At 42.4% G+C, this 23391-nt stretch overlaps 1 long non-coding RNA gene across 2 annotated transcripts in view; it reads left to right on the top strand.

The window, feature by feature from the left end:
- Window positions 1-23391, top strand: part of LOC125639993 (uncharacterized) — a 69352-nt gene that overhangs the window by 36309 nt on the left and 9652 nt on the right. The window contains exons 3-4 of one of the 2 annotated variants that reach the window (XR_012669398.1): window positions 2202-2349; window positions 2618-2723. This is a non-coding gene — a long non-coding RNA (uncharacterized LOC125639993). The remainder of the gene's footprint in view (window positions 1-2201; window positions 2350-2617; window positions 2724-23391) is intronic. The other variant, XR_012669399.1, reaches the window with a different exon arrangement.

The raw sequence follows: 23391 nt of genomic DNA, 5'->3' as shown, positions 1-23391 counted from the left end.
ACATGCAGCCCATCGGGGGTGGGGGAGCTCCTTGCTTGCCTCCCGCCCCTGAGCTCCCTCCCTCGCTCTCCTGGGGTGGCAGCGGTGACTCCCGGCAGGCAGCCCCAACGTGACCCTGGTGCTTGGCTGTGGGCTCCTGGGCACCATCTCGATCCTGCAGCTTTGTGCCGTGTGTGTGTGTGTGTGTCCTCTCAGCCGCCATCCGGCCAGCGCAGGAGAGGCTGGTTGTCTGTGGCCCCCAGGCATGGGTGGGGGGGCGATGACAGCAGGGCTGGCTGCCCCGCCCCCTGCCATTGGCAATGCCTAGAAACTTTCCCACACACTCCGGGGAGTGGAGGGGGCGCAGCACGGTTTGGGGGAAGGGCCACTTTGGGGCAAGTCCGGGTGAGATGGGGGAACTGGAGGTGATTCCGTGTGGGGGGGCTAGGAGAAGCAGGGGTGGGGTAGAAGGAGGGAGGGGAGAGTCTGGGTTGAAGGTGGGGTTTGGCTCTGTGTGTCGGGGGCAGCAGAAGGGAGGGAGATAACAGCCGTGGGGTGAAAGTGGGGGTGGGGGTGAGCAATAGCAGGGATATTGAGGAGAGCCCTTGTGTGAAGGTGCAGGATAATTGTATGGGGGCAGGGGACACAGTAGGAGGGGCAGAGGGAGGAGAGCCCAGGTGTGAAGGTTGAGGTAGGGGCTTAAGGTGGATTGTGATAGCCTTGGTGGTAAAGTGTGTGTGTGTGTGTCTCAGTCCCTTTCTCCCAGGAAAAGATGGGCACCAGCAATTTTCCTCCTCACACTCCTCACCAGTAACTTTACTGTCTCACTTGAAGTCATGAAGGGGGTGGTGAGGCAAAGGGAGAAACAGGCTGCTGTAGCTCACGAAAGCTTATGCTCAAATACATTGGTTAGTCTCCAAGGTGCCCAAATACTCCTTTTCTTTAGGCTAAAGAAAGTAACTTTTAAAAAAAGTTTGGTAAACATTATTGTACCAAAGTAGAAAATCCAGCGTTCAAAAAATGTATTTATGAACATAATTTTGGGTGGAGGAGATGGTGGTGGGGCGATGCAGGTTGAACTCCATGGACTGCTGGATTCAGGCTTAAGATGGCTCATAAATGTGCTAGTTAAGCCCTTGTGTTCAGTGGGCCAAGCAGGCCCTGAATGCTTAAACAAAAAAGACAAAACTAACAACCAATCCCCTCCCACATAAATAAACCAAATTCAAGAGTATTCTGGTTATATTGATGCGAGCCCAGTTTGTTCTCTATGGGCTGAGTGGAGGTCTCAATCAAGTGTGGCTTCAAATATCTTATTTTGTTTTTGAATAAAGGTTTTCATCCCCATCCCAGCAGTAGCGGGTATGCTATGGCATCCTCACGCCGGACCTACACTCGGAAGCAGCCCATAACGACTACATGAGGGACCACAGATATGGTTTTCACATGTTAGCAGGATCTAGATAAACATTAGGTGGAAGCCAAATTTTTAAAAAATCATGTGACCATGACCTGGCAGAGCCTTTACTTAAATGTTAGAAACAGTGCACCTTTTTGGTCAGTGTGCGTGATTTCTCAATTTTTAAAAAACTGTGTTTTTAAAGTATGTCTTCTCTGTGTTTAGCAGCTAAATTCTCTTCAGATATTGGGTGCTACTAATTTCCAATAACAAACCAATGAGTTACGGAATAACCTGGCAAGTAATTACAACCAGCATTCTGCAGAGCAGGAAATTCTAGGGTAATTAACCAATAACTATTTGGTGAAAGCAAAAGCTGAAATCTCCAAAAAAATGAGGATTTTATGTTAAGTATTTTGGGGAAAGAAAAGAAGCACTTGCTTTCTCCCCTAATACAGAGTTCTTCCACTGCAAGTTATTGGTATGTCTACATTGAAAATTAAGTTGTGTTTTGACGTTATTAGTTAATTATAATAACTATAAATTCAGCTGCAGGCAGGATAGTGGAAGGCTTCAGCCTACAGTTAAACACAACTGGGATAAACATCTATGTAGGGCCTATGTTAGAATCTGCAAACATTAAAACGCAACTAAGTCAAAGACATTAAAAAGTGGCTAGTGATTTTAGACATCTCAACTGCAGATAACTTCTGAAAATCAGGCCCTTTTAAGGTGTTGGTCCAGCATTTTCTGAAAATCATTAAGGAGTTTCTAGGTGGAAACCCAAAAAGTGAGACACCGAAAATCACTAACTTTTGTTCAGGTGGATACATGTGCAAGGAGAAGCTGACGGAAATTACACCCATCCTGTGACAGCTGAAATAGAACTTTCTCAGCAGAATGGCTAAGATCCAGTGTGTGTGTGTTTTCTTTCCTGGACTCCTCCTTCAGAGACCTCCTCAAGCTTCAAGGTCAGTGCTGTTGGTTTGAATTTTGGGTTAAAATATTATTCTGGGTTGGATGGAATAGAATCAAAAACATATTTGGACTGGGGCAGAGCTCTGGTTCAGGCCAGATAGCTGGATTTGAAGAAAAGCCCCTCCAATTTATTAAATAAACTAGAATAGTCTTAAATCCAGAAGCTACCACACTTGGCAGTCAAATACATGTGCTTTATGTAGATCTGTGATTTCACCAGTTGTTTCAAGGTTAATTTTCTTTCTTCCGGGACCTTTAAAGAAAACCTTTGTCAATGAACTACAGTGAGAACCTTTCCCCTTTTGAGGACGGGGGAGGAAAGTTGATAATGAAGACTGAACTATGAAAACTCCCCTCAGTCCATCTGGTAAGTGGTGAGGAATTTTGCCATTCAAATGAAAAAAGAAAGTTGTTTTTGTTTGTTTTCTCACAGCACTTGCCAGGCTTCTACACATTATTAAAACACATGGAGAATGTTACAGTGATGAGGAGTTTGTGTAAGGAGGAGAGAGGGCAATAGGGGACAACAGGTGGGACAAATTAGGGCAACAATACATTTAACAATAAATATTAGATATTACATCCCATCTGGGAGATGCATAATACCTAGAAGCTGCTCAGTATCACTTTGAGGACTAGGATCTAAAGATATAAAAGAATGAATGATACTAGGGAACTTCAATGAGAACTAATTTTTTTCTCTTGGAATAAGTGTACTCTGGAAACAATTCAGTTCTCACTGAAATTCCCAGTGACATCCCTCTACTTCATTTTGTAGATCCTCTCCCTCAGACTGATACTGGGTAGCTTCACAGCACTTGGACATCTCCTAGGCTAGATATAAGGTCTAATATTTACTTACAAAGATCATGGTTCTGTTCTCTCTTTCTTCCGTGGAATAAATCTTAAAAGACACTCCCATCTAAGTGCTGTCTGTATCTTTCTAATGAGACAATTGTGTGGTCACTTAACTTCCCACAAGAAAGGAAACTGATCTCACACATGTCTCTGCTGGCTTATTTGATGCATGGTAACATGCAAAAATACACCACATAAGTGTAACTGATGTTTACTGAGGGCAGCTGAAAATGGATGGCCACAGGGGTGAAATCCTGGCTCCTCTGAAAACAAAGGTAAAACTCCATTGACCTCAATGGACCAGGATTTCACTCCAGGTTTTCACATTAATTCATTAAAATATTTCAACTGTATTTCACACCATTGCCCACGAGGGGTTTCTGACTCTCCTGCAGACCTAAGCAGGGGTGGATGGAGTTTGCTGCTTTCCTTCTGAGGGGCCCCAACTGCTAGTATTGGGTAAGTACTCATATGCCCCAACAGATCTTTCTTCTATGAGGTTCTATAGGAGTCTATTCTTCCATAACTAGTTCAATGGTAACAAAGCTATTTCCCTCCCTAATTTTTATGTAAGCATAGAGAGAGAAACAAGCAAGCTACAATTTGTTTTCCACAGCTTGGGAACGAACAAATCCCATGCCTGGCACTATCAATGGCTGAGAATATATCTAGGTGGCTTATATATCAGCTACAGAAACCCTTTTCTGGAAAGAGGGAGACCGATAAACGAATAGTTTTAAAGAAAAATATTTCTTAATTGTACTATGAACATTTTTTTTTTTAACTGCTCTCATTCTTAACTTTCTGCATCAGCTGCTTGGCATGTGGTTTGTCCACCAGATACAACACTAAACCACATCAACAGTGCCTCAACTATCTGATTTTAAAGCAGGTTGCAAATCAGGGAAACAATTTGGCAAATAATTTTGAATTTTCAAAGTATTTTTCCCATTTTTCAGGGTTTGAAATTGACCTGTATCCCATTTTTCATGACATTTTCCACAACATTTTTACCTAATTGTTAAGCCAAATCATTTTTGAAATGTTTCATAGAGAGAGAACCACATTTTCTTATTAAAATCAGATTTTCTGTAAATGGAAAAATGTTGAATACAATTTTGGTCAAATTTCACACAAAAAGGAAAACCTGGATAATGTTGACCATTTGTTATTAAAAGTTTAATTTTTGAGGAAAAAAAAGCACTTTATTTTAAACAAAAATAATTGAAGAAAATGTAAACTAGCTCCATTAATAATCTTACATCACATATATTTAGTGCCCTTCTTCCTGAAGGATTCCAGAACACTTCCCAAACTGGATGTAAGAATCCCTTTCCCACTGTTGAAATACAGGAGCTGTTTAAGACTGAACAACTAAATTACTGTCCAACAATTTCCCCTCTGCGTGGGTTGAGGAACTTCTGAAGGACTTCTCTCTTTGGCCTTGTCTATTCTAGGAAAATTCATTGCATAAATGTGTTAAACACCTTATAATGTTAGTTGATCAGAGTTAACCTTTGGAGAAGGGGATCCTGTGGTGAATCCTCCCTCCTTTTCCTCTTCTGTTGGGTGAAGTTTGAGGTCTCACTTCCTCCATATGAGGAGGTATCCTCTCTTTGTCTCTTCCCTGCCACATTATAGTTATACTGGATGGATTCAAAGCTGCATATAGACATGATTTTGTTTTGATGCAGACTATGGTAAAATTATAAAGGAGTGGACATTCATAGAATTTAAGTAGATTATCTTTTTGACCTCCTGTTTAACACAGGCCATTAAATTTAATCCAATCAGCCCTGCTCTGAGCACAATTACTTGTGTTTGATTAAAGTGTAACTTCCAGAAAGGCACCCAGTCTTGATTTTAAAAACATCAAGAAATGGATAATCTATCACTTCCAGTGGTTAATCACCCCCACTGTTAACAATGTGTGCATAATTTCTAATTTCAATTTGTATGGCTTCAGCCATTGGTTCCAGTTATGTTTTCTGTGCTAAAACAAGAGCCCTGTAGTACCCATTATTTTCTTCCCATGAGGGCCTGTACTGAGTGAAGCCCGGGGTGATGAATGCCTAACTTCAGTATGGGAGTGATGAATGCCTAACTTCAGTATTTGTCTGAATATTAAATAACTGGAAATATATCAGTCAACAGGTGTTAGAAGTTAGAGTAACAAAGAATAGTCCCATGTTCCATTTGATCATTGGTTGCAGTACAGAGTTAGCAATCAGAACCAATATCTATACTAAGCTCTTAACCTCACAATTCAGAATATTACTTTTCCTGTTTTGTCAATAACTTGCTTTTGATTAAAAGGTGTATCGTAATTTCAGTACTGAATTCCTATTAATCATTAAAGGTCCTGTTTCAATAAACATCTTGCCAATTTTCTTCTATAGTATAATTTTTTTTGTTTTAATTTCTATGAGTAAAAGTGGACTAATGTATCAGAAATGAGAGCAGTAGCTTCACTGAGAGCTGTGGCTCCGATTTTAGGTAGGCCTTTACCTAGTCTCCAGTACTGTAGATGCAGTTTTGTGTGCATAACTACATGCAGGTGGAAAATTGAAGGTGTAGCTGTTTCATCATGCAGTTGCACCCAGTTATCTATCTATTTTGCAGGTGCAGTCAGACAGGCAGGGTGATATTGCTGACAAATAGCTGAACTTGCAACTTTGCACCCTTATTTAATTTCATCCATCCCCTTAGAAGCCTTTTTAGAAGAATCAGACCGGTGTGTGCTACTTGAACCTGCAGAACTCAGAAGCTCCTCAACGCACGTCTGAGCAAGTGGGGCCAGGTCTGATAACAAAGAGATAAGTAGGAAAGGAACATAAGCTGGCGGGGGAGGGGGGCGGGCAAAGAAGTGATCAGTGCTGCACATTGTAACCAGCAGTGCTTCCTCCTAACTTCTGCCCCTACTGTAACTATTCTGGCTCACCAACCAAACAAGCTCTGGGGATGAGAGAAAAAGACACATCTTAAATATGTCGCTTTGAATATTTTTGGCCAAAAGCCAAATAAAATCAGAATTTTGGCTAAAATTGGCTTTTCTAAATTTCAGTGCAGTCCTTAATAGTGTCAGAAAGTCGTTACCATCTGATTGTTGCTTGGTGGTGAATGTAAAATAATTTGTTGGTATTAGTCCAGTACCAACTGGATGCAGCCACTAAGCACTAACTGATGACTTTGTTAGCAATCTCAGCAGAGATCTGAGAAATGAATGGTCATAGAGTTTGAATGAGCCTTCTCACCTCTAGGGATGGACGCTGCAGGGCAGGGTTGATGCTCGTTGGTGGGACAGTAGGGCAGCTTGTTGCTCCATGCCCTGTAATTGTTCTGTAGCTAAACAGATGTATGAACATTCCAGGATTGTCTGTTCAACACTTTTCCTGAGCATTTTCACAGCATGAAAAAACAGTGATTTGCCATGTCTCTTTCTCCTATCACATAATCTTTAAGGTCTATCAGATGCACCTCATTAAATCCTTTCTCTTTTCAGACTTGTTAGTATGTATGTTTCTTGTGAATTATTCACAAATATTCAAGCTTTTTCCGAGTAGCCAATTATTCCTGTATATTTCTGCACTTTTGTCCTTTATGATATAGGGAGACTGAGTGACAAGAAAACTTAACTATATGATGATGAGGATTTTTTTAGTTCTCATGGATATTTTTAACCTTGATTTTGGCTGTCAATAATTTTTGCTGTGTGTGTAATTGCTGGATTCCATATCTTAAGAAACAATTATTTATAACGAATGGTATATTAGTTATAAAGGGTTTGCATGATTCATTATTTGTTGCAATGAGGAGTTTCATTGGATTGTAATATCTTGGAACCTGACACTTAGCTCCTGTCTTGTTTCCAATTAGTCATATTACAGAAAACTTTTCCAGTCAAGTTTCTTCAACGGTCTTCGAAAGTAAAATAATTTGAGACACTTATGAAGTACTGCTATTGAGGAGATCAAACTTCAGGCCTCTGATCATTTTCCAGCTGTAATAAACCTCTAAGATACAGGAATGGGTACTAGACATTAGGCTGGTATGCCATCCAGTAGGTTCTGGGAGTATGGGGAATCATAGAATCATAGAATATCAGGGTTGAAAGGGACCTCAGGAGATCATCTAGTCCAACCCTCTGCTCAAAGCAGGACCAATGCAGGAAGATGGGGGCTGTCAGGAAAAGAGAAAGCAGAGAGCAACTGCTATTACTTCCTAGTGATCCATTCTGCACAAAATGGTGATTCCGTCTGGCCCCTGTGTCCAGCTAGTGTTGACAGGTCGAAACTGGAGAAGGGATTGCATTGTGCAAGACCTTTGTATGCATGAGCTGGAGTGAAAAGAAAAAAATAGTGTATGGGGGAAATCTTTCAGGTTTCCTCTGAGAAAACAAGTATATTGATAGAGATCTTAAAATTGCAAAGCAAACACATACATGTGGAATCTGATTTTCCTCTGTGAAATCAGGGTGAATCAGGCCCTAATCTCTCTTTAAATATGTGTCCCCCATCTTCTTTCTATAAATTGTGATTTGACACTAGACAAAGATGATTTATGAGAGGAAAGAGAACAATTGGGAATCTGCTTGGGCCTTGGCAAGACAAAGACCTCAGAAAATATTTTGAATTCCACCTGCTGTGCTCAGATTTCATGCTCCAGAGGCTCTTCTGACTTTTGTAAGCTTGAGTCATCCCTCTTACTTCAGAGCATTTTGACAACTATTTTCCAGTAAAGTTTCTGAGCTATTTTCTTTATTTAATTATCAGGCTAAACATTTGCCTTTATGTTAGTTGATCTTGGGCCAATGCTGGGAAATATGCACTGGCCCTGGGAGCATATATACTGTCAAACTGCTGCAAATTCTGGCAGTCTCCAATGGGCCAAGTTGTATAATCTTCAATTTCTGAAAGTGTTGTGTGTTTAATTAACAATATCTAACCCTCTGTGACTCTAGCGCTAGAATTTACTTCATTTTCACTGAAGTAGCAGTGGTGTCAATCTTGAATTTTTGCCCACATATTGGTGTGGGCTGTAAATTTGCAAAACATGTCTGAGTCTGAAGACATTGCATGGGGACCCAGTATGCAGGACAGGACATGAAATCTGCACCTACATTTCCTCCTTGACAATTTCAGTAGTCAGTAATATTCTCAGAAGGTCCATGGGGGTGTTGTGATGACATTCATCTGGGGATGTTCAAGATGAATATTTAGAAACAGAGCCTCTTCAGGATTGCAGCATTTAGGTTTCATGGACCAGTCTGAGGTAATTTTATCTGTCTGACAATAGAATTAGTTTAGTGTGCAAAATTATCATGTTTTATATTGTGTATATAGAGTCATTTAAATATCAGCTCAGCCTAATTGGTTAGATCTGTTTTAGCTTTTAATTGTAAAAAAAACCCAAAAAACAAAAAAATACCCTGAAATGCAGGGATTCATTGTGTTCATTAAGAAATGTGCTGTTAATAGGGCTATAATTTGTTAATCTGAGTATTCATCTGCTGATAAACCCACAGATATTCAAGGACACTTACTGTATTAGGCCCCCATTGAGTGAAGTACCCAAGCATATTACCTTTAAAGAGCATTTGAAGAGCAGTGTGATTATTCATGTGCTTAAAGTAAAGTATGTGCATAAGCTAAATACTTTGCTGGATTGGTACTAGTCACAGAGGTGGGAGGGACTGATCTTTAAGGAAGTTGGGCTCAGTGGCACCTGTGCCTTGTCAGCTTCTTCCCCGGGGGAAGGACTTTGAGACTGCTAAACTTGATAAGCCTGCTCAGCTTAATTGGGGAGAAAGTTTTGTAGGGAGCAGGAAGGTTTTCTCTAGTAGAGGCATTTGGATTGTAGAAAGTGCAAGGAAATTCTGGAGTGGGCCCAGGGATGAGGCTTAGAAACAGAGAACCCAGGAACGGGGTTATGAGAGAGGCCTATGTAGGAAGTGGTCCAGGAAAGTGAAGAGGGAGGAGGTCAGAGTGAGTGGATCTTCTTTGTTTACTACAAGGTCCCTGGATTGGAACCCAGAATTGAAGGAGGGCCTGGGTTCCCTAGAAGGCTGCTAAGGAATGTGGTGTGAAAACTCCCTGACATGAGGGACAGAAGGATTGTTGGTCCTGGAGTTGGACTGAAGACCCAATGTGAGTTTTCTGGATGTATGTTTGCTTGTGATGGACCTCCATTTGTTAACTTGGAAGGAGTGGACTCTTGTGATACAACTTGAGGTCTAAGTCACCTCTGTGATCCAACAATGCTGCAAATTACAGGACCACTTGGGGGACAGAGTGAGTTGTCCTAGGGAAACTGAGACGGATACATCTCTGAAAGCCCAGGGAGATAGGATGATCTTGTTGCATCCTTTATTGACATGCCAGTTTGTAAAGCGAAATCCATGTTGCAGCTTGTAATTATTTAGCAAGACAGTTAGGGCTACATTTTGAATGTGTTGGCCCTGAATATGTGTATGCAAGATTAGGAGCACAACAACATGTCTGTGCACAGAAATGCATTAGATTAATAGATTTTAAGACCAGAAGGGACCATTATGATCATATAGGTCAGACTTCCTTCATAAACAGACCATAGAACCTCACCAGTAATTTCTGCATTAAACTCATAATTTCTATTGAGTTAAAACATATATTTTATAAAGAGATCCAGTCTCAATGTAAAGACTTCATTTGGAGAATCCACCACATCCCCAGGTTAAGTTGTTCCAATGTCTTGGTACCATCTATGGTTGACAATTTGTGCCTTTATTAGAATTAGTCTAACTTCAGCTTACAGTAACGCTCCAGAAACTCCCCAGTCAGGAACCTGTTCTTCTGCTGTTCAGTCTCTTGCCTGGTGAGTCCATCACTTAACCAGTCAAAGAAGAAGGAGCGGAAGATCAATACTTTCCTAAGTCCAGGAGAGGGAGAGGTGATGGAACTGTGTCTCTGCAAAAAGCCGAGGAGAGCAGCCTGCATTCTCTTTTATTTTAAACTTGGTTGCTTCCATTATGTACATCGATTGTAAGAATGAGCTGTGAATTGTAATTTGATCATGCTTACTGTTCGAACAATACTTGGACCAAGAATTATTCACTTAAGGAATTAATGAATAATTTCAAACCATCAGTACAGTCAAGAATTTCATGACCTGTTTGTGGGAGATTTGTCAAAAGGAGAGCTAACTCTATTAAATACATTGTGAATTACTCTGCTCTAATGGCCAAATCCTTTCCAAACAGCTACACTTAGGCGTTTGCAGGATCAGGGTCCAAGTGAGTGCTTCTAATGAAGCCAATGGGACTACTCATGTATCTAAAGTTACATGCATTAGTGTTTACAGGATTGGGGCATTAAACTATAAGCTAAACAGGGCAGGGATACTGATGATAGTGGTGTGTGCGCTGCAAATTCCATGCACATTTGTGGAGCTATATAAATGTTAAAAGCCCACAAGTAGAAACATATTTTGAAGTTTCTGATGTAACTATATCAACACTAGATGGCAGTAGTAGCTAAGTAAAATGGAAAATACTATTTTAACACAAAGTCTACAGTATTCCTGGGGGCTTTATATTCTCATAATTATATTTTAGTGTAGGACCTAGAGATAAACTTGACCACAGAGTTCTGAAGTGTCCAGATCCAGGGATAGGGCTTAGACCCATCTCTTGCTATAGAGTGACTACATAGTTAATATTAATTCTCTTCCACTAAGGCAAGAAAAATCTCAGATTTGTGTGACTTTTAGAAAGCTTGATTATGAGCCAGGTAGTGTGTTGCATATAGAAGTGTAGGACAGGGAATACAGGGTAACCTTATCCTGCAGGAGTAAGGTCAAACCGGGGAGTACAGAGCTAAACATCCTATTTGTGTGCTGGGGATCAGGCTTAAACTTACCTCTACTCACACATGTCCTTTCTCTACCCATGCACCAGTCCTGTTCTGAACTCTTGATACTTACTTATATGAACAAACATCACTGAAGTGTCTGAGTACCTCCCAAGCATTTAACAGATTTACCTCATAATTCCTCTGTGAGGTGGGAAAGTGTTATCCCCATTTACAGTTGTGGCACAGAGGAGATTGATTGCCCAAGGTCTCTCAGGAATTTTGGGGCAGAGCTGAGAATTAAACTCAGATCTCCAAAGTCCTACTCAGTGCCTTCATGACAAGACATCATTATTCCACACTACGCAGGAAATAAACATTAGTGCTTAAGACAGCCTGCAGGGGTGAGTGGGATAGGTGCTCCTGCTGTCCACTGTGAAAGGGCTATACAAATGAAGTTTACCTGTTCAAAATCATCCAGAACAGTGGAAGGAGGCATTATTGTGCAGACTGAGATTTAGTAGTTTATTTAGAAGTCCATTCCATTCTTGCTTAATCCAGACCACAGGGGACTAACAGTTTGGGTTCCTTCCCACCCACACCAAAATAAGCTTTGAGATTCTTCCAGAGAGACACCATATTTCAGTCACACTCCTTTCAGAGACTGTTTCTCTCAGCTCCCCTGCCTCCTTTCCCACATATTATCTCTTACTCTCTGGGAATATCCATGCCAAGATGCCAATATTTGGACTTGCCTCCAGGGAGAACTGATTGATTATGGCCACCCACTGTAGAAGAGTGTGTGTGTGTGTGTGTTTAAGTAAGATCACTGTGCTGAGTAGGAAAAAAGGTGAATTATCTTGTATCATTGATGGTCTGTTGGCATTTGTAAAGGCTTTCCATTGATTCGGAGTTTAAGAAGTTGTCAAACTCATCCTGATAAATATTGTTAAATTTTTTAATAGTTTCCGCTCTTTCACCTAGAATTTGGTATTTACTCACCATATTCATTATGTGGCTGGGCTGAGCATGAAGTAATCATCAAGTGCATTACTTCTTCAAGGGGGGAGAAGAGGAAACAATTTTAAAAAACGTTCACAGATATTTATGAGATACAGGCTGAAACAAAAGGCCATTAGGAACTCTGCTTAGAGCCCTGAGGAGCCTCTCGAAGAATATTCAGATTATTTTTGTGACTGGCCTGAATAAAATGTGAAAGTCCAGAGGGTTAGATCACCATCTGCCTATTGTTTTTAATGACTGGCCTTTATCAGTATCAGATCACACAAGTCAGGAGCTGGACTAGTGGATATAAAAGAGATAAAGGTCAATATTATGAGGGGGAGAGAAATTGCACTGCTCTTGGTTCTAACTGAACAGCATGTGAATTAACACATCTGAAGGAGTCAGGACAAACCTGTAAACACTAACTGTCGTCAGTGCAAGAGAACTGCAAAACTAATTTCTGCTGCAAAGAAATGACAAATGTGGTAATTGTGGAAAAGAGTATATACTGGAGGGAAGGGGAGCCTGAAATCATGAGATGAGGCAACATCAGATGTGATTGCATGGGAACTGGTATTTGTACATGTTTATTAATCAGTAATCATGCTGCCTAAGTGCTGTTAAGGGAAATAAAATTTCAAGGGTGTCTGCTATTGCAAACATGCAGTACAACCCATTTTATGCCCCTGGTAAAGGGGACATAAAGTGTCCACCAATCTGCAGCAGAGGTCCTGTATAACTGTACTCGATCTGGTTTGTGGCCCTGGTTTCCTGCTTCCCTAATAAAGATGTGTGTCACAGAGATCACATGCTAAAGGAAAACACAGGGTAGGGGACAGGGCATAACACAAGTGTGGTTAAGGTGGTGATAGGCAATGTAATGTTACAGTAATACAAATGTAGTAATACAAATGTACCCCCTATATACACACCCTCCAAAACATTCCCCGTTACTACTGGAAGCTACAATTAATATTGTTAGAAATGTGCTTTATATAATTTACTGAGTCATTATTACTGGGTTTTTTTATTTTTAGTATTTCCAGCTTTCAGTAGTTAGCACTCTAGGAGCTCTGCCTCATGCTCCTTGTTTCTTGTACTCTTCTGCTCACTTTTCCTTATTTTTAGTGGAACATCCCTATAAAAACAAACACAAAAACACTGGCTCCTCCCAAACTCCTCCTCCTCTTTCTTCTCTACAAAGACAAGAGGTATGTTATCCCCTTATCAGAAAGGGCAAACACCCATATTTTAGGCTTCATCTACATCCTTCTTTATTGGGGAAACTGTGTTGATGCAGTTTTGGACCTTGGCAGCTTCAAAGGGGCCAAGAGGGTACTGGCCCTAAACTAGCCTCTTGATTTATAAAAAAAACCTTTTTCTTTGCTGTAGAACTCCTTAAGCCCACAGAGTATCCACTATCCACCACTTCACTTAGGTGTCTCCTATGTCCTCATTGTGTAACAACCACTCCAAGCACTTTCCTTTTGCAGTAATAGTGAATGGCATGTAGCTAACACTCTTATGCACAGATCTCAAGTATCCCCAAGGATGTGGGGGAGGAAAATGATCAGATTGATCACTGTAATCCTTACTGTACAGATGGGGTAAGTGAGACACAGAGGGATTAGGACCCAGATTCTGTTCCCCTTGTTCACATTTGAGTAGTACCTTACTCCATAAAAAGCCCCAGTGAAAGGTTTTACTCAACATAAATAAAGGAGGTAGAAGAATCAAGCTTCAAATAATGTAGCCAACATGCCACAAGTCTAGACTCTACCCTTCTCTCTCCCCTCGCTTGACCACACAGTGTGTGTGGAAGAATGAGTAACCAGGCAGGACTCTGTGCAGGATTTGAGCCAAAGTTCCTCTAGAAGAAGCTGAGAGTGATGAAGTACAGGCTTTCTGCTGTGGGAATTCCATAGTGTGAATAGCTGTATAAGTGGACTTTGAGACAGATGCACTGAGGTAAAAAGTCAGCAATACACTAACTAGTCCTCCTGGAAAATATTCCGCTGATGCTACACTAAATGTTCAGTGTGTGGGTTAATTCAAGTACTGTTCTTTGCTCAAGTGAATTCAGAATCTGCAAAAGAAGAGCAAACATTGCCTGCTAAATCTTTGGTACTGAAATAATAAAAATACTCAGTTCTGCACTAGTAGTTTTCCATCTTCTTCAAGTAGCAGCTGAGTGGAAGTCAGAAGTTAAAAGGACGTGGGGCATTCTCTCCAGAGATTCCTCTGTGATGTGGGTATGCTCCCATAGGTTTACACTTGAGGAGATGAAAGCTGAAAGCTAGAGGCTGTTCTTATTGGTAATGCACAGCTTTTCAACTCCCTTCCCGTTGAAATCCCCCAGCCCCATGCTATGGGACCCATGGAATTCTTTGGCTTTTAGACCATGTCTTAAAGAGCTGGCTCCCCACATATACTTTCAATCTTACAACAGCCTTGCAGTAACTGTAAAGCTCAGTTACACAAAAAGTTAATATTAGGACTGCTTTGAGGACACAAACTGAAAATAAAACTGGTTTAATAACATGAGTGCAGCTGCTTGGTTAAATTCCTCTCTGTTCTGTTCGGAGTTCGGGTTTTGTTTTTAATGAGTTGGTCTAGAAATCTTCAGGAAGCTACCAAAAGAGTCTTTGATTGGGCTACAACTAACAGGAGGTGGAGGATGGAGAAGTTTCCTATTGTGACACCAGTAGCTCTGTGCTCTGTGAAACACAGTGTAAGAGTCCTGGGCTAGATTCCAGACTACACAGCTGTACCTTTAATTTGCAAATTAATATCCTGATAGTTCAACTTGTTCTACCTGGGTGAATGCCTATGCCTGGCTGGAATGCTGTTGAAGTCAAGTTTCAAGGGTGGTGGTGGGGGCACTAACATGTTATTTGTGAATAAATAATGATATATTTGTTTGAACTGTCACTTCTATTGTACTTTGGGATCTGTTGATGTTTTTATGTAGCACCATTCACTGTTGTATGTAGGCACTAATAGATCCACACTTCAGAATAACTGTCCCTTTTCTGAGAATTCCAACAACCAAATATAGCAGGGCTTGGGGGGAAGTGGCTGGTTTGATTTTGTTTCCATTTCTGCCCCCCCCCCATCTTAGTTACCTTTTAAAATATTATAGAAATTAAAACCAAAAAAAGCAAATACTTCCTGGCAATACTATTTTAGTTTCTCCCACTAGAGGGATCCAAAAGTTTGAACTGCCTAAATCACCATCCCAGCCAAATATTGCATTTTATTTGGTACAGAAGGTTTAGATTACAATGGATCATGCTCCCTGAAATACATTACAAATAAATTTTACACTTTATGAAATTTGGCTACTTTAATGTCATCTCTTCAGAACATGAAGCTAATCAATTTTTTTTTTTAAGTTATTTTGCTTCCGATGCCTTGTGCACATTTCCAGAGCCTAAGTAAACTTCATGGAAAAGATCTGAACTCATCCAATGAATCTGCTTTGAAGCTAACAAAATGACCTTAAGAAAAATGAAAATGCAGCAAAGCAAGCCTTTGAGAGGGCATTTTTCTAGTCAAAAGGCATCTTGCCAATTTTAGATAAGAAGGCTAAGCACTGACAAGATAACCCTCCTAAAAATCAGTCAGTAATTACCAGCCCTGAACCTAGCAGCAGGAAGTAACATTTCACAGATTTTCAAAATGCAACTTGATTAGCCTTTCAGTGTTAAAATTAAAGCTGTGAGAGCTCAGGGATATCTGCCTGCTCAGCAAACTTCAGTTTTTGTTTGCTTGAAAAACAGGGAAAAGATTGCTTCTACTCCTACAAGCCTAAGGAGAACTTAATTAAAGACAATGGAAGAATTAAAAACAGGGCTGGTTCTAGGGGAGCAAGCAGGTATTTTGGGGCTCCTGGATGTCACTATTTAATAAATAAAGAAACTGAGTCCAGGGGCTAGTTAGACCCCTGAAAAATCTTGGATTTTAAGAGTTTAAAATAACAAAATTTGGCTACTGTCAGTATTTTGCTGTGATTTATAATTTATATAAAGGATGAAGACTCTAATCTGGTGCTGTTCCACTGCTTAAAGTTGGATAACTTTGTATATATTTTTCCTTTCTGACAATCTGGGGTCCCCTGAAAATCATTTGGGAGGGCAAATGTCCCCTTTGCCCCCCTAGTAGCACTGGGCCTGATTAAAAATAGACAAATTAGGACAGCTTGGATTGTGCCCATGTAACACTGAAAGATCCTAGTTGTCGGCGGGCAAGATCAAACCTGGGAACTCTGGAGCTAAATGCAGGAGCCTCTACTGCAGGAGCTAAAAGCCACATGGACATTGGTTAAGGCTGTAAAGTAAAGTTCATTAATCTCACTTGAAGTGGTCTCCATGGCACTAGATGGGGTAGAGCGTCACACCCAGGAAGCGTGTGGGTTACAGCCGTATAAACTAGAGCAGCCACAGAACAGTGAGAAGAAAAACAGGTTTCTTAACATGCTTGAGCAAAGTGTGCTGAGGGCTCTCTCCCTAGTAAATCAGCCTCTGAAGCAGAACGATATGAAATTGGAGCAGGAGTGGTGCACACACAGGTCTCTGTGTGGGATATATAGATTGTTGCACATAGGCATTAGCTCACAGGCACTCATCTCACTCTACAACAGACTGAGTGTCTACACAGCCGGTAGTACTCCCACTCCTATTCACCTTGACTGTTGGCCAGTACCAGATTCTTTGTCATTCTTTACAACTGGGCAGGAGACTGTTTTGGCTATGTCTAGACATAACTGAGTCTCGACCTGTGGGTTTCACTGTATGCCTGCTGTGCAGAGTCTTTCATGGTTTTACTTTTTTTCAGGGAAGCTGAGAGAGAGAGAACCCAGTCTGAGCATTATGTTGCACATTTCCTTACCTTTGCAAGGCAGGGATCTTGGCCAATGCAAGTAGCATTACGAAGTTTTCTGGACAATCATATTCTCCAGCTGCCACCCACTTTCTGTTCATATACCGTGGGCCAGATCCTGCAATCCCATACTCTCACACATGGGGTTTGGCTGTGATATACTCTCAGCCCTGAATAGGGGGTCAGTACAAAGCCAATTGGATCAGGGGAGCTATGTGAGAGATTGTGACTGGTGTGCACAGGGGGATGCGGGTTCTGCACTATCCATGAGGATGGGGTTGACTTGTTCCCCTCAGTGCTACCGTTCTGTGTGCATGGGAGCACAGGAGATGGGGCTAACCTGATGCATGAAGTGAGTCCTGAAATTTTCACACTGGAGTACAATGACTCCCTCGGCGAGATTGAGGGTAAAATCCTATCTTAATTGAAATCAATAGCAAAATTCCCTTTGACTTCAGTGGGGCCAGGATTTTAGTGGCACTGGAACAATTTTTGGAGGGGGGTGCTGCGATGCATCCCTCTTACCCCTGTCTGTGCCTCTCACCACCCGTTAGAGCTGGGGCTGGGAGCAGGAACATGGCTCCGGGAGGTGGGGATGTGGACAGGGGTAAGGCAGCAGAGTCTGGGGCCACAGCTATGGCTGGGTGCAGAGCCCCGGGCATTGGACTGGCAGCCGGGACCCTAGGGCCAGCAGCGGAGCCCCCGGGCATGGGCCTGTGACTGGGACCCTGGGGACCCTGGGCATGGGGCCAGTGGCCGGGACCCCAGGTGGCAGGGGTATGGGGCCAGCGGCCAGGGCCCTGAGGCTGGCAGCAGAGACCCTGGGCATGGGGCTGTCGGCCGGGCGGGACCTTGGGGTTGGCAGCAGAGACCCCGGGACTAATGGTCAAGCGGGACCCAGGGCTGGCAGTAGAGCCCTTTGGGTGCGGGGCCGACGGCCTGGACCCCGGGCAGCAGGGGTGCAGGGCCAGCGGCCGGGACGGCGGGCACAAAACCTGGGGGTGCTGCAGCACCCCTACTTCCCACGCCTATGCAGGATTTCAGGTCTAGATCTTAGTTCTTTAGACTCTAGATTTCATTTCACTGAGGCCTGGTGTACCCCTAAAAATTAGACTGACCTAGGTACATCACTCAGGGCTGTGAAAAATGTAATGCCCTCTACCCCAAAGCTGGGTTGACCCGACCTCTGGTAAGAATGCAGCTCACCTCTCGAATAGGTGGATTAACTACAGTGATGGAAAAACCTCTTCCTTCAATGTAGAAAGTGTCTCCCATGATACAGTGGCATAGCCCTCAGCTGATGAAGATGAAGAGAAAGTGAGCCAACCGTGATGGTACTGCCATTAATTTTTTCAGGATGGAAATTGGAAATAATTGCATCCTTTTTTTTTTCTTTTTCTGGACTGCTGATACCATACACCAATACACTCTTATTAGGTATCCAGTTTCTAAGACAACCTTCCAGATAATATAAAAACATACATTAGTTCTATATGTAGGTGGAAGACACAGCTCTTTCACTGCAGCAAGTTATGAATGTTGAATTAAATAGAAATCCCTTGCCTGTTGGATGTCAAATACAGATATAAGAAAACAAAGTACATTTTAAGGGAAAGAAATGGATTTTAAATATGCTCCTCTTTTATATTTTCCCATGTGTGCAGAGATGAGCCCTTGATTGACTGATCATTAACTAACAATATAATCATGTCTCCTCCTTCCAGAACCTCCCATAAACACACACAGAAGGAATAGGGAGCCAGTCCTACATGCCCCAACTTCCCAGTGACTCTCAAAGTCCTTATCTCACATCTTGACCAGTTTTCAGAGTAGCAGCCATGTTAGTCTGTATCTGCAAAAAGAACAGCAGTACTTGTGGCACCTTAGAGATTAACACATTTATGAACATAAGCTTTTGTGAGCTACAGCTCACTTCATCGGATGCATAGAATGGGACATATATATATATATATAAGTTGGAAGTTACCATACAAACTGTGAGAGGCTAATTAGTTAAGATGAGCTATTATCAGCAGGAAAAAAAAAAACTTTTGTAGTGATAATGACAGTTGACAAGAAGGATACTTGTTAAGTGAGGATACTTAACTTAAGGACATAGATTCAATATGTGTTATGACCCAGCCACTCCCAGTCTCTATTCAAACCCAAGTTAATGGTATCTAGTTTGCATATTAATTCAAGCTCAGCAGTTTCTCGTTGGAGTCTGTTTTTGAAGCTTTTCTGTTGCAAAATTGCCACCCTTAAATCTTTTACTGAGTGGCCAGAGAGGTTGAAGTGTTCTCCTACTGGTTTTTGAACATTATGATGCCTGTTGTCAGATTTGTGTCCACTTATTCTTTTGCGTAGATACTGTCTGGTTTGGCCAATGTACATGGCAGAGGGGCATTGCTGGCACATGATGGCATATATCACAGTGGTAGATGTGCAGGTGAACGAGCCCCTGATGGCATGGCTAATGTGATTAGGTCCTATGATGGTGTCACTTGAATAAATATGTGGACAGAGTTGGCATCGGGCTTTGTTGCAAGGATAGGTTCCTGGGTTAGTGTTTTTGTTGTGTGGTGTGTGGTTGCTGGTGAGTATTTGCTTCAAGTTAGGGGGCTGTCTGTAAGCGAGGACTGGTCTGTCTCCCAAGATCTGTGAGAGTGGGAGATCATTTTTCAGGATAGGTTGTAAATCTCTGATGATGTGCTGGAGAGGTTTTAGTTGGGGGCTGAAGGTGACAGCTAGTGGCATTCTGTTATTTTCTTTGTTGGGCCTGTCCTGTAGTAGGTGACTTCTGGGTACTCTTCTAGCTCTGTCAATCTGTTTTTTCACTTCAGCAGATGGGTATTGTAGTTTTAAGAATGCTTGATAGAGATCTTGTAGGTGTTTGTTGCTGTCTGAGGGATTAGAGCAAATGTGGTTGTATCTTAGAGCTTGGCTGTCGACAATGGATCGTGTGGTGTGTCCTGGATGGAATCTGGAGGCATGTAGGTAAGTATAGCGTCAGTAGGTTTCCGGTATAGGGTGCACATAACAAAATTAATGGGGTGGGAGTGGGGCTGAGGGGTTCGGAGTGTAGGTGTTTGGAGGGAGCTCAGGGCTGGGGCAGAGGGTTGGGGTGCAGGAGCTGAGGGCTCTGGCTTGGGAGCGGGCACTGGGGTGGGGCCAGGGTGAGGGCTTTTGGGTGCAGGCTGCCCCGGGGCTGTGGCAGGGAGAGAGGACTCCCCCCAGCTCTCTCCCCACCACGGCAGCTCTGGGGCTGGGACTGCAGGATAGACGCCCCTCCCCTGGCTGCGGCATGTCCAGGCCGGGGCTGAGTTGGAGCCGCCCTCCCTCAGCCATGGCGGGTCCGGAGCTGAGTTGGGGCTGGGAGAGGGTCTCCACAACCGTGGCAGGTCTGGGCCAGGGCTGGGTTTGGGCCGCACCCCTCCCCCAGCAGGTCCAAGGCTGAGTTGAGGCCATGGGAGGGGCCTCCCTCTCCCGGCCGTGGCAGGTTGGAGGCCAGGCTGGGTTGGGGCTGGGGGACAGATGCCTCTCCCCCGGCCGTGGCAGTTCCCGGCAGGGCGGGTTCCGTGAGCACCTGCACGGTGCTTAATAGGCTTCTGCATAGCCACGCAGCTTACAGGGAACTTAGACCTGGACTACTGCTATCTCCTGCTCTCTGGCCTCCCCAACACCTATCTCAATCCCTTCAGTTCATACACAATGCAGCTGCTAATGTCATCCTTGCTCGTCATTCTGGCCACATTACATTCCTATTTGAATCCTTTCTCTGGTTCCTCTTCAACAATAGCCAACTCAAGCTTTCTTGTCCTACCTTTTAAGGTCCTTCACAATACTACTTCTCCCAGTCTTGTCTCTTATTATGTCATATTGCTTATCCCCCACTTTTCTCTGCCATTCATGCCAGTCTTGAATGTCCACTTCTCTCTCAAAAGCCTTTGTGCTTTCCTACACATTTCCCTTTGTGTATGGAACAACCCTCATATAACGAATTCTTCTCCTTCAAATCCCTCCTTAAGATGCACTTTTCTTGTGATGGATACAAGAAATCAGCAAATGGACACAGATGATATTGTTAATTTCTTTTTACCAGTAAATAATGGTTCAAATTTGGAAGCATCAACTTGTGTTTCTAGATAGCCTGTGTAACCATTTGATCTTACTTCTACCATCTTTGCCCTCCTCCGCATTTCTGTCCATTGTTTATTATGCTTGTCTGTGGTGCCTTGTTTCAAAGTTTATATGGTTACCTTTTGGGATTTGGGCTTGTCTTCCTATATGCTTGGCCAGCACTAGCATAATAGGGTCCTGGTCCTGTTTGGGTCTCTGAGGACTGCAATGTAAATAATAATAATATTACCACAGAACATGGTAGAAGAGAAACTCCCCAGATTTTTCTGTGAACGAGCAAGTTGGTTTTCTTGGTGCTTCATTTTCTTGCATCTTTTCCCACTGTAACAGGAACACCTCAACAGTCAGATTGCAGAGTTCCTTCTGCTTTTCTGTGTATAAACACATGGCCTTCTCCCACAAAGGGCTTCAAAGATTTCCATATGTTTCCAGACTTAGTGTTACAGTTGTACGCTCAGGAATCCATTTAGGTCACTTTCATCATGGATTGTTTTTCATGTGCCAATTGTCCTATGAATTTGTAATCTTAATACCAAGACTTGAGTCCTAATTCTCCACTGATTTGCACCTTGTGTAGTCATTTGCACATCTGCAGACTGCAAGCAGGTGCAGAATGAAACCATTCTGCTTCAGTAGCACATTACACACACTTTCAATAGGTGTAAATGACTACACAGCCTGCCAGGCAGTAAAGAATTGAGCTCTCTATCACAGTCAAATCACTTGTCTGCTCATTTTCCCATCAAATAAAATGTCTCATACATTGTACTTAGCATATATTTATTGTTTTCTGTCTTTTATTTATATATATATAAAAGAATCTGTGTACTCCTTAGATGGCACTGACCAAAAAACAACAACAAAACAAAATACCCATGCATTTTGGGCCTGGGAGTCTCCTCTTTCTCCTTTATTGTAGCAACCATGCAAGGTACTAACAATCTTCAACAGGACTTTATTTTTAAAGTGGAAACCTCTTTACCAAGCTGCTGCTGCACCCTCGGTAGCTCTCACTCCACCTCCTCAACTTCCCCCCAGCTCCTTCCTGTCTCCTGTCCTTTCAGACTCCCAACTGCCAATGCTCCCAGTTCTAATAATTGCAAGTAGCATCTAAACACCACATTCCCTCCTCTCTTAAGAAACTCTCCCAATTAAAATAAATATTGTTGTTCTAACCACAGGAACAAATATGAAACAAGACACTATACTGTTGGCAGAAATATTACACTGAAAACACTGTAGATATTACATAACATAGTCTCTAGTCCAGAGAGGTAGTCATCTGGGTCTGACAGGCCATCTCTCAAGCCCCGGTTCCAGGGCAATGTCTTGTTGTGTTGATACTACAGTGAAGTCATCCAGCGCAGACTGGGTGTTGGTATAATCTCCTCTTTGTGCATAAGCAGGTGCAAGATAAGAAGCATTCCATACCCGCCCATCAGAAAGTCGATAGGTGTAAGGTCCCGTCTTCTCTATGATTTTAAGAGGAGCTGTGAATTTATGGTCCCCTTTGCATAAAATTCCAGGTTTTAGTATTCTAATGAAGGAACCACACTTAAACTTTGGTTCCTTAGCACCCCGCCACTTGTCTGTGAAAGCCTTAGACTGCTTCATTCTGTTCAACTATTTTTTTCACATCATCCTCGGTTGGGGCATCAGGTCGTGCCTTTACAATCCAGCAATGTTCAGTTTAGTATTCATCTGTTTCCCATGCAGTAACTCTGTGGGCGATCTTTGCGTGGGGCATGTCATGTAGTCCGGTATGCTTGCAAGAAATCAGTAGTGAAGGTTACCCACAATCAGCCTTCCAGTTTATCCATTTGCAAACTCTCTTTCAAACTTCTGTTAAACTGTTCGATTTCCCCATTGGCTTGAGGGTAATATAGGGATGACCTTCTGTGTAAAATGTTCCTCTCTTCTAGAAAACTCCAGGGAAGTAAATTGACTACCATTATCTGAAACCAGTTCTTTGGGGTTACCTTCCCTGCTAAAAACTGAAGAGAGGAACTTAATTACTGTAGCAGAAGAGATTTGCGATGTAAACTCTATCTCGGGCCATTTATTGAAATAGTCTATTAAAGTGATGGCATAAGGGCAGTCACTTGGAGCAGTATCAAAGGGTCCTACAATGTCAATCACCACTTTTTCCCAAGCAGATTCAGGAAGAGGAACAGGCTGTAATGGAGGGGTACATGTCACTGCTGTCTTATCAGGCATTTGGCAAGTGACACAGGATTTTCGTCCAGCCTGTGAAATTGTATGCCCCAGAAAGGACAGTTCAGTTTGTCTAAATTTGCATTTGGACCTATTGAGCTTGAGGCCTGC

Source organism: Caretta caretta, chromosome 7 (assembly GCF_965140235.1).
Source record: "Caretta caretta isolate rCarCar2 chromosome 7, rCarCar1.hap1, whole genome shotgun sequence".
Taxonomy (NCBI): Eukaryota; Metazoa; Chordata; order Testudines; family Cheloniidae; genus Caretta; species Caretta caretta.
Note: the sequence above shows the minus strand (reverse complement) of the source record. Positions and strands in the feature narration are given on the sequence as shown.